Source organism: Solanum lycopersicum, chromosome 3, assembly GCF_036512215.1.
Source record: "Solanum lycopersicum chromosome 3, SLM_r2.1".
NCBI lineage: Eukaryota > Viridiplantae > Streptophyta > Magnoliopsida > Solanales > Solanaceae > Solanum > Solanum lycopersicum.
The window spans coordinates 51,809,445-51,819,374 of NC_090802.1; positions in this window are offsets into that span (position 1 = coordinate 51,809,445).

The window sequence follows — 9,930 nt, forward strand, 5'->3', positions numbered from 1 at the left end:
GGTCGATTCATTTCTTACCTTAAGGCTAGAAAGATGATCTTAAAGGTTATATCTACTATCTAGTTTGGCTTAAGGATTCAAGCTCCAAAACCCCTACTTTTGAGTCAGTGTTCGTAGTTAATGAATTCCTAGAAATATTTCCAAAAGATATTCCTAGAGTTCCTTCAAAAGGGAAATCGACTTTGGAATTGATCTTCTTCCAGACACCTAACCTATTTCTATTTCTCCTTGCAGAATGGTTCCAGTTGAGCTTAAGGAATTGAAAGAGTAGTTTAAATACCTTCTAGATGAGAGCTTCATCAGACCTAGTATTTTTTCATGGGTTGCACTAGTGTTGTTTGTAAAGAAGAAAAATGATTCTCTCAGAATGTGCATTGACTATAAGAAGTTGAAAAAGGTCATAATAAATCATAAGTACCATATCCCCAGGATTGATGACTTGTGTGACCAACTTCACTCAAGGATAAACCTCAGATCAAGTTATCATCTGCTCCAGGTCAGAGATAGTGACATTCCAAAGACAACCTTCAGAATTTGGTATGGTCATTATGAATTCATAGTTATGTCTTTTGGACAGAGTGCTCATGGTCGTAGTTCTAAGCGACAGAAAAGTATAGGACAATTCTAACAGTGTGGGCAAGACGTTGTATCACCATTTGGCTCATAGTGATGGTTGTTGGTTAGAAAATCTTCCACAGAAAATATATTACTTTATCTTAAAAGTAAATTTGAGTTTGTTATTACATTTTCTTTAACAAACTATGTTTTTCCACTATTTTACAATCTTTATATATATATGTGTGTGTGTGTGTGTGTGTGTTATATTGTGTTAAGTTATTCATGAGTTGGGCAAAACTAAGATAAGTGTTCCTTCTTACTCCTTTCAAGCTTAGGTTGTTTTAGCATTTCAATTCGCATACTCGTACATTCAATATAGTGATGTCAGTTGGACTGCATCGTCTTATGATGCATACACAGGTAACTAGGATCAGCATCCGGCAATACCGTTGATCCTGTGAGCAACTCAGAGCCAGTTGTTTAGCCTCCTTATATTCCAAAGGACATCATTATCACTCATTTATTGTTTTTAGTTTTTACTTGTTAGGATGATCCGAGGTCCTGACCCAACATCCCTCTATGTTTAAAGGCTTCATAGGCAGATAATATTATCTGGTTAGTCTTTTCATTTCACTTGTAAACTATTAAGACTTGAGTTGCCAATTTGGCTAAGTAAATTTCTTTTAGTTATTCGTTGAGTTATTTCTCTTGTGTTTAAGTCTTCCGTTGGGTAAGTAAGTCATGCCAAGGGTCCTCTCTAAGCCAACAATGGTCTTTGAGTGCCACTTGCGTCCAAGGTGTAGTCTTGAGGCATGACACGACATCCAACGCACCAGTGATATATTGAGTAGTTCAGAGTCTGTTAGTGAGCCTTCTTTCTTTCTAGAGGATCCATTTTTATTGCTTTAAGTATGTATTGTAGTTCATTAGGATGTTGTGGGGTTTGACCCAACATCCATCTCAGTTTTAGAGGCTTTATAGATAGTCAATCAGATGTAAGTTCATTCATTATTATTTTGTTATTGGCTTATGTTCATATTTAAAATGTTACTCTGGCTAAATTAAATGTTTATTTTTAAAATATTATAAGTTCATTTTGAGGAAGATAAGTTGTTTAGCACTTGAAATCTTTCCTAATTTTTAGTCTTCAGATGAGAAAGTAAGTCAGGCCAAAGGTTCGTTCGGGGGCTAGCAATGGTTTCCGACTGCCAGTTTCACCCAGGATGTAGGTTCGGGGCGTGACATTTTCCCACCAAAATCATCATTCATTATCGAGTAACGAGAGACATTTGTTGAAACCCAATTTTGACTAATCTATAAGCCTTTCCGAATTGTTTTTTGATTAAATATGTATTTTAAAACCTATTTTTTTACTATATGATTAAAATTATGGTTAATTTTTACTAATTAATCATATACATTGCTGTTCACAATTTACGAAAATGTTATTATGTAACGACCTGTTTAGTCATTTTGAGCAGCATATTTTATTTCTAGAAAAACACGCTGAGACGACGGAACCCACGACGGACCGTCATGAGCACGACGGACCGTCGAGGGGTCTCATTTCAAAACACTTAGAAATTCTGAAAAATGGGTACTGAAATCGACTCTCTGAACTTTGTACCGGAATAGCAGGACGGACCGTCACAGGCGTGACGGACCGTCACAGACTCTTCAGAGAATTTCAGTCTCTGAACTCTGTGACGGAGCAGCAGGAAGAACTGTCGCACGCACGACGGCCCTTCACAGGCTGCGTAATCCCAGGCTGGGTTAGATTTCAGTTAAGTAATTTAAGGGGCGTTTTGGACTATTCCTGCTTTAATTATAAAGTTAGTGGGTTAATGTTAATAAGTCTAATTACTTGGGGGTTAACAGAGGTAACCTTGAATTAATTAATGGGTTAATTCACCATCTTTTATACTTAATTATATGCTAATTAGGATAAAAGAGAGAGGGTTTGAATAAGAAAAAGAAAAGAACAGAAAGAGAGGGAGAAACGAACGAGAAAGGGGAGAAACGAGAAGAAGAACAAAGATTTGGGAACTTGCTTGCTTGATTTCTAATCTTCGGTGGAGGTAGGTTATGGTTTTTATACTATTCATAGTTAACTTTTAATAGCGAATGATATGTGTTGGGTGTATTGTAAGTCTTCTATATGTTTAATTGTGTGCTTGCATGAATGTGATTATATAATTGTGATTAAATAAGCATGATGAAGCTATTGAATCCCAAATCTTGAAAACCCCTTGTTAACGATGATGCCTTGGTATAAAAGAAGGCTTGATGAACTAAAGTAATAAGATTGATGATGCCTTGGTATAAAATAAGGCTTGATGAGCTAAAGTAATGAGATTGATGATGCCTTGGTATAAAAGAAGGCTTGAGGAACTAATGGAATGAAATTAGGTGATCGGGTGTCACGAACCGACATGTAGAATTAGGGGATCGGGTGTCACGAACCGACACGTAGAATTAGGGGATCGGGTGTCACGAACCGACACGTAGAATTAGGGGATCGGGTGTCATGAACTGATACATAGAATTAGGGGATCGGGTGTCACGAATCAACACGTAGAATTAGGGGATCGGGTGTCACAAACCGACACATAGAATTAGGGGATCGGGTGTCACAAACCGACATATAGAATTAGGGGATCGGGTGTCATGAACCGACACGTAGAACTAGGGGATCGGAGTGTCACGTTCCAACACATAGTAGTAAGGGAGCGGAGTGTCACGTACCGACACAAGAATAAAGTTGATGAATCTTGAAAGATGTTAATATACTCAATCTAATGAACTAATTCCCAAATGATGTGATATGGAGGCTTGAGTCCTCATGAATGTACTTGACGTTATTTATCAAAGATTCTTGTACATGGTGTTGCTACAGATTGAGTATTGTAGTTGATTTATGATATTATCTGATATATACTGTTTTCTATTTTGAGTTGGCCGATGATATCTACTCAGTACCCGTGTTTTTTATTGACCCCTACTTGTATGTTTTCTTTTTGATTATGTGTGGAGTGCAGCAAATGTGTCGTCGTCTTCAACTCAACCGCAACTCTAGCCAATCTTCATTACTCCGGATTTCAGGGTGAGCTAATGCTTCTAGCTTGGACTGTATCTTCCTCTTCATGTCTTGATGCTTTGAAGTTCCGGCATGGACTAGCTTTTTGTGTATTTTAGCTTCTAGATACTCTTAGATTTAGTAATTTGAAGTAGATTTTCTTGTGATGATGACTTCCAGATTTTGGGGGATAATAATAGTTGTTGAGTTTTTAGAAGTTATTGATTTTGTTAATGAGTTTAAGTCTTCCGCATTACTTTCTGTTGATATCATATTGAAATGTTAAGGTTTAGGTTGGTTGGTTCGCTCACATAGGAGGGTAAGTGTGGGTGTCAGTCGCGGCCCGATTTGGGTCGTGACAAACTTGGTATCAGAGAATTAGGTTCGTTGGTCTCATCACACAAGAACAAGTCTAGTAGAGTCTTAAGGAACGGTAGTGGGACACCTTTACTTTTCTTTGAGAGGCTATAAGACTTTAGGAAAATTCCATTCTTTCTTTCTTTCTTTCGTGCTATTACTTGGGTCCAATTGGTATCTAGGTGATACAAATTGGTATCTGACCATCTTCACTCTATTTCGCAGATGGTTAGAACTAGAGCAACAATTGCGCCAACATCAACATCGGCAAGACAAGAAGCGTCTGAGCCAGCCACTAGGGCTGTAGCTCGAGGAAGAGTAGCGACAAGAGGCCGTGGTAGAGGTTGTGGGAGGACGTCCTCTAGAGAAAGGGAACGAGCACCTAGCCCATTTGATACTAGGGCGGTGACTCCTCCACCGACTGAAGAAGTAGTAAGAGAAGGGGAGGATGGGGAAAATGAACAAGTACAGAATGAGGAATTACCACCCCAACATACCCCAGAGATGATCAATCAGGTTCTTGCTTATCTTAGCGGGTTATCTGATCAAGGCCAAGCGCCTCCAGTGTTTTCTGCACCAGCACCTCAGGCTCCGAAGGTACAACAAGCGACTACTGTGGCTCTCCGCATGGATGCCTCATTGGAAATAGGCACATTTCCTCGTCTTACTACAGGGCCTGTAATGACAAATGATCAGCATGAACTTTTCAGTAAGTTCTTGAAATTGAAACCTCCAGTCTTCAAGGGTGCTGAATCGGAGGATGCTTATGATTTTTTGGTTGACTGTCACGAGCACTACACAAGATGGGTATAATAGAACGGTTTGGTGTGGAGTTTGTAACTTATCAGTTTCAAGGGAACGCCAAAATGCGGTGGCGGTCACATGTTGAGTGTCAACCAACAGAGGCGCCACCTATGACGTGGGCATCATTCTCTAGCTTGTTTATGGAGAAGTGTATTCCCCGGACTTTGAGGGAAAGGAAAAGAGATGAGTTCTTGAGCCTAAAGCAAGGTAGGATGTCGGTTACTGCATATGAGGCTAAGTTTCGTGCATTATCCAGGTATGCCACCCAACTTTGTTTCAGTCCACAAGAGCGGATTCGCCGCTTTGTGAAGGGGTTGAGATCAGAATTGCGGATTTCAGCCTTACAGTAGCGGCTACTGCAAAATCCTTTCAAGAAGTGGTAGACTTTGTGATAGAGGTGGAAGGAGTGAAGCCCAATGAATTCACCATTGCATCGACATCAAAAAGGTTTCGGAAGGGAGGTGAGTTTAATGGTTCTTACTCTAGAGGACAAGGTTCAGGAGGTTACTCAGTCCGACCAATTCAGTTTTCACTACAGACTGCAGTTGGAGGTCTACCTCAGACCGGTCAACACTTCTCTGAGAGACCTTTGACTCCAGAGAGTGTTATGGATGCGGGGAGACTGGACATATTAGGAGGAATTGTCCAAACCAGAGTTATAGACCCCCAATAGCTAGAGGTAGAGGTGGTCATGGCAGAGGCCGTTATTCTGGGGGACGTGGTGGCCGAGGTAATGGTGGTCACCAAAATGGCCGGGGTGACGGGCAAACTAGAGCCACTACCGCACCACATGGTAGGGGCAACGGGCAGACAGGTGATAGGGCCCATTGTTACGCTTTACCTGGGCGGTCAGAAGTAGAGACATCAGATGCTGTTATCACAGGTAATCTTTTGGTTTGTGATTGTATGGCTTCTGTATTATTTGACTCTGGATCTACATTTTCATATGTATATTCCGCATTTGCTAATGGTCTTAATTTACATTGTGAATTGCTTGACATGCCTATTCGTGTTTCTACTCCGGTGGGTGAGTCTGTGATAGTTGAAAAGGTGTATAGGTCTTGTCTTATAACTTTTATGGGGAGCAATACTCATGTAGAATTGGTTATCTTAGAAATGGTTGACTTTGATGTAATTCTGGGTATGACTTGGCTTTCTCCAAATTTTTGCAATCTTGGATTGTAATGCTAAAACGGTGACGTTAGCCAAGCCTGGGACAGATCCGTTAGTGTGGGGGGGGTGACTACACTTCTAATCCGGTTCGTATCATCTCCTTTCTTCGTGCTAAGAAAATGGTTAGTAAGGGTTGTTTAGCGTTCTTGGCACATCTCAGGGATGATACTACCTAGGTACCTCCAATTGAGTTGGTCTCGATAGTTCGTGAGTTTTTAGATGTGTTTCCCGCAGACCTTCCTGGCATGCCACCGGATAGAGATATTGACTTCTGCATCGATCTTGAACCGGGTACTCGCCCCATTTCTATACCCCCTTATAGAATGGCTCCCGCGGAGTTAAGAGAATTAAAGGCACAACTTCAAGAGTTGCTAAGCAAAGGCTTTATTAGACCAAGTGCATCTCCTTGGGGTGCTCCGGTATTATTTGTAAAGAAAAAGGATGGGAGCTTTCGAATGTGCATAGACTACAGACAACTAAATAAGGTAACGGTTAAGAACAAGTATACTCTTCCTCGCATTGATGATTTGTTCGATCAGTTACAAGGTGCTTGTGTCTTCTGTAAGATTGACTTGAGATCCGGTTATCATCAATTGAAGATACAGGCAACAGATGTGCCAAAGACTGCTTTTCGAAGTAGGTATGGGCATTATGAATTTGTAGTAATGTCTTTTGGTATTACGAATGCCCCTACTGCTTTCATGAGATTGATGAACGGGATTTTTAAGCCATATTTGGATCTCTTTGTGATCGTATTCATTGATGATATATTGGTATACTCAAAGAGCAAGAAGGAACATGAAGAGCATTTGAGAATGGTATTGGAAATGTGGAGGAAGAAAAAGTTTTATGCCAAATTCTCCAAGTGCGAGTTTTGGCTAGATGCAGTGTCCTTCTTGGGGCATGTGGTTTCGAAGGATGGGGTGATGGTAGATCCTTCTAAGATTGAGACTGTGAAGAATTGGGTAAGACCTACTAATGTGTCAGAAATAAGGAACTTTATTGGTTTAGCGAGCTATTACCGCTGATTTGTCAAGGGATTCTCTTCCATTGCTTCCCAATTGACGAACTTGACTTAACAGAATGTTCCATTTGTATGGTCGGACGAGTGTGAAGAAAGCTTTCAGAAGCTCAAGACTTTGTTGACTACCGCACCAATCCTTACCTTGCCAGTGGAAGGTAAGAATTTCATTGTCTATTGTGATGCATCCTATTTGGGGTTGGGTGCAGTGCTAATGCAAGAGAAGAACGTAATTGCTTATGCTTCAAGGCAATTAAAGGTGCACGAACATAACTATCCGACCCATGATTTGGAATTGGCTGCGGTAATGTTTACCTTAAAACAATGGAGACACTATCTATATGGGGTTAAGTGTGAAGTATACACGGATCATCGAAGCCTACAGTATGTCTTTACTCAAAAAGATTTGAATTTGAGACAGAGGAGGTGGATGGAACTACTGAAGGACTACGATATCACTATCTTGTATCATCCGGGAAAGGCTAATGTTGTGGCAGACGCCTTAAGTAGAAAGGTAGGGAGATGGGAAGTCTAGCTCACTTGCGAGTTTCTAGACGTCCATTGGCTAGAGAGGTTCAGACTCTGGATAACGACCTTATGAGGTTAGAAGTAAATGATAAGGGAGGATTTTTGGCCAGTGTGGAGGCGAGATCTTCTTTTCTTGACAAGATCAAGGGGAAACAGTTTGATGATAAGAAACTAAGTCGAATTCGGGATATGGTGTTGCGAGGAGAGGCTAAAGAAGCAATAATGGATGAGGAAGGTGTTTTGAGAATCAAGGGAAGGGTATGTGTGCCCCGTGTTGATGATTTGATCCACACTATTCTTACAGAGGCTCATAGTTCCGGATATTCTATACATCCTGGTGCAACCAAGATGTACCGTGACCTAAAGCAACACTTTTGGTGGAGTAGAATGAAGCGCGACATTGTTGATTTTGTTGCCAAATGTCCAAATTGTCAGCAAGTAAAGTATGAACACCAGAGGCCCGGAGGAACACTTCAGAGAATGCCCATTCCCGAATGGAAGTGGGAAAGGATTGCAATGGACTTTGTGGTTGGTCTTCCAAAGACAATGAGTAAGTATGACTCCATTTGGGTAATCGTTGATAGGTTAACTAAGTCTGCTCATTTCATTCCGGTCAAGGTGACTTACAACGCAGAGAAGTTAGCCAAACTCTATATCTCAGAAATCATTCGATTGCATGGAGTTCCACTCTCCATCATATCAGATAGAGGTACACAGTTTACTTCTAAGTTTTGGAGAACGTTGCATGTTGAATTAGGTACTAGGTTGGACCTTAGTACTGTATTTCACCCTCAGACCGATGGCCAGTCTGAGGGAACAATTCAAGTGTTGGAGGATATGCTTCGTGCATGTGTGATAGAATTTGGAGGTCATTGGGATAACTTCTTACCCTTAGCAGAGTTCTCATACAACAATAACTATCACTCAAGTATTGATATGGCTCCATTCGAAGCATTGTATAGGAGAAGATGTAGGTCTCCCATTGGTTGGTTTGATGCATTTGAGGTTAGACCTTGGGGTACTGACCTTTTGAGGCATTCATTGGAGAAAGTGAAATCTATTCAAGAAAAGCTTTTAGCGGCTCAAAGCAGGCAGAAAGAATATGCGGATCGAAAGGTTAGAGACATGGAGTTTATGGAGGGTGAGCAAGTCTTGTTGAAGGTTTCTCCCAGGAAGGGGGTGATGCGGTTTGGTAAAAGAGGTAAGCTAAGCCCAAGGTATATTGGACCAATTGAAGTACTTAAGCGAGTTGGGGAGGTGGATTACGAGTTAGCCTTGCCTCAAGGGCTGTCCGGAGTGCATCCAGTGTTTCATGTATCTATGTTGAAAAGATACTATGGGGATGGAAACTACATTATCCGTTGGGATTCAGTTTTGCTTGATGAAAATTTGTCTTATAAGGAGGAACCTTTTGCTATTCTAGATAGAGAAATTCGCAAGTTGAGATCAAGGGAGATTGCATCCATCAAAGTTCAATGGAAGAATCGACCATTGAAGAAGCCACTTGGGAGAAAGAGGCTGATATGCGAGAAAGATACCCACACCTGTTTACAGATTTAGGTACTCTTTTTCGCCCTTGTTTTCCTTCTTGTGATCGTTCGGGGACGAACGATGGGTAAATTGGTATCTATTGTAATGACCTGTTTAGTCATTTTGAACAGCAGATTTTATTTCTGGTAAAACAGGCTGAGACGATGGAACCCACGACGGACCGTCATGAGCACGTCGGACCGTCGAGGGGTCTCGTTTCAAAACACTTAGAAATTCTGAAAAATGGGTACTGAAATCGACTCTCTGAACTTCGTAACGGAATAGCAGGACGGACCGTCACAGACTCTTCAGAGAATTTCAGTCTCTGAACTCTGTGACGGAGCAGCAGGACGAACCGTCGCAGGCACGACGGCCCGTCACAGGCTGCGTAATCCCAGGCTGGGTCGGATTTCAGTTAAGTAATTTAAGGGGCGTTTTGGACTATTCCTGCTTTAATTATAAAGTTAGTAGGTTAATGTTAATAAGTCTAATTACTTGGGGGTTAAAAGAGGTAACCTTGAATTAATTAATGGGTTAATTCACCATCTTTTATGCTTAATTATATGCTAATTAGGGTAAAAGAGAGAGGGTTTGAATAAGAAAAAGAAAAGAACAGAAAGAGAGGGAGAAACGAACGAGAAAGAGGAGAAACAAGAAGAAGAACAAAGCTTTGGGAACTTGCTTGCTTGATTTCTAATCTTCGGTGGAGGTAGGTTATAGTTTTTATACTATTCGTAGTTAACTCTTAATAGCGAATGATATGTGTTGGGTGTATTGTAAGTCTTCTATATGCTTAATTGTATGCTTGCATGAATGTGATTATATAATTGTGATGAAATAAGCATGATGAAGCTATTGAATCCCAAATCTTGAAAACCCCTTG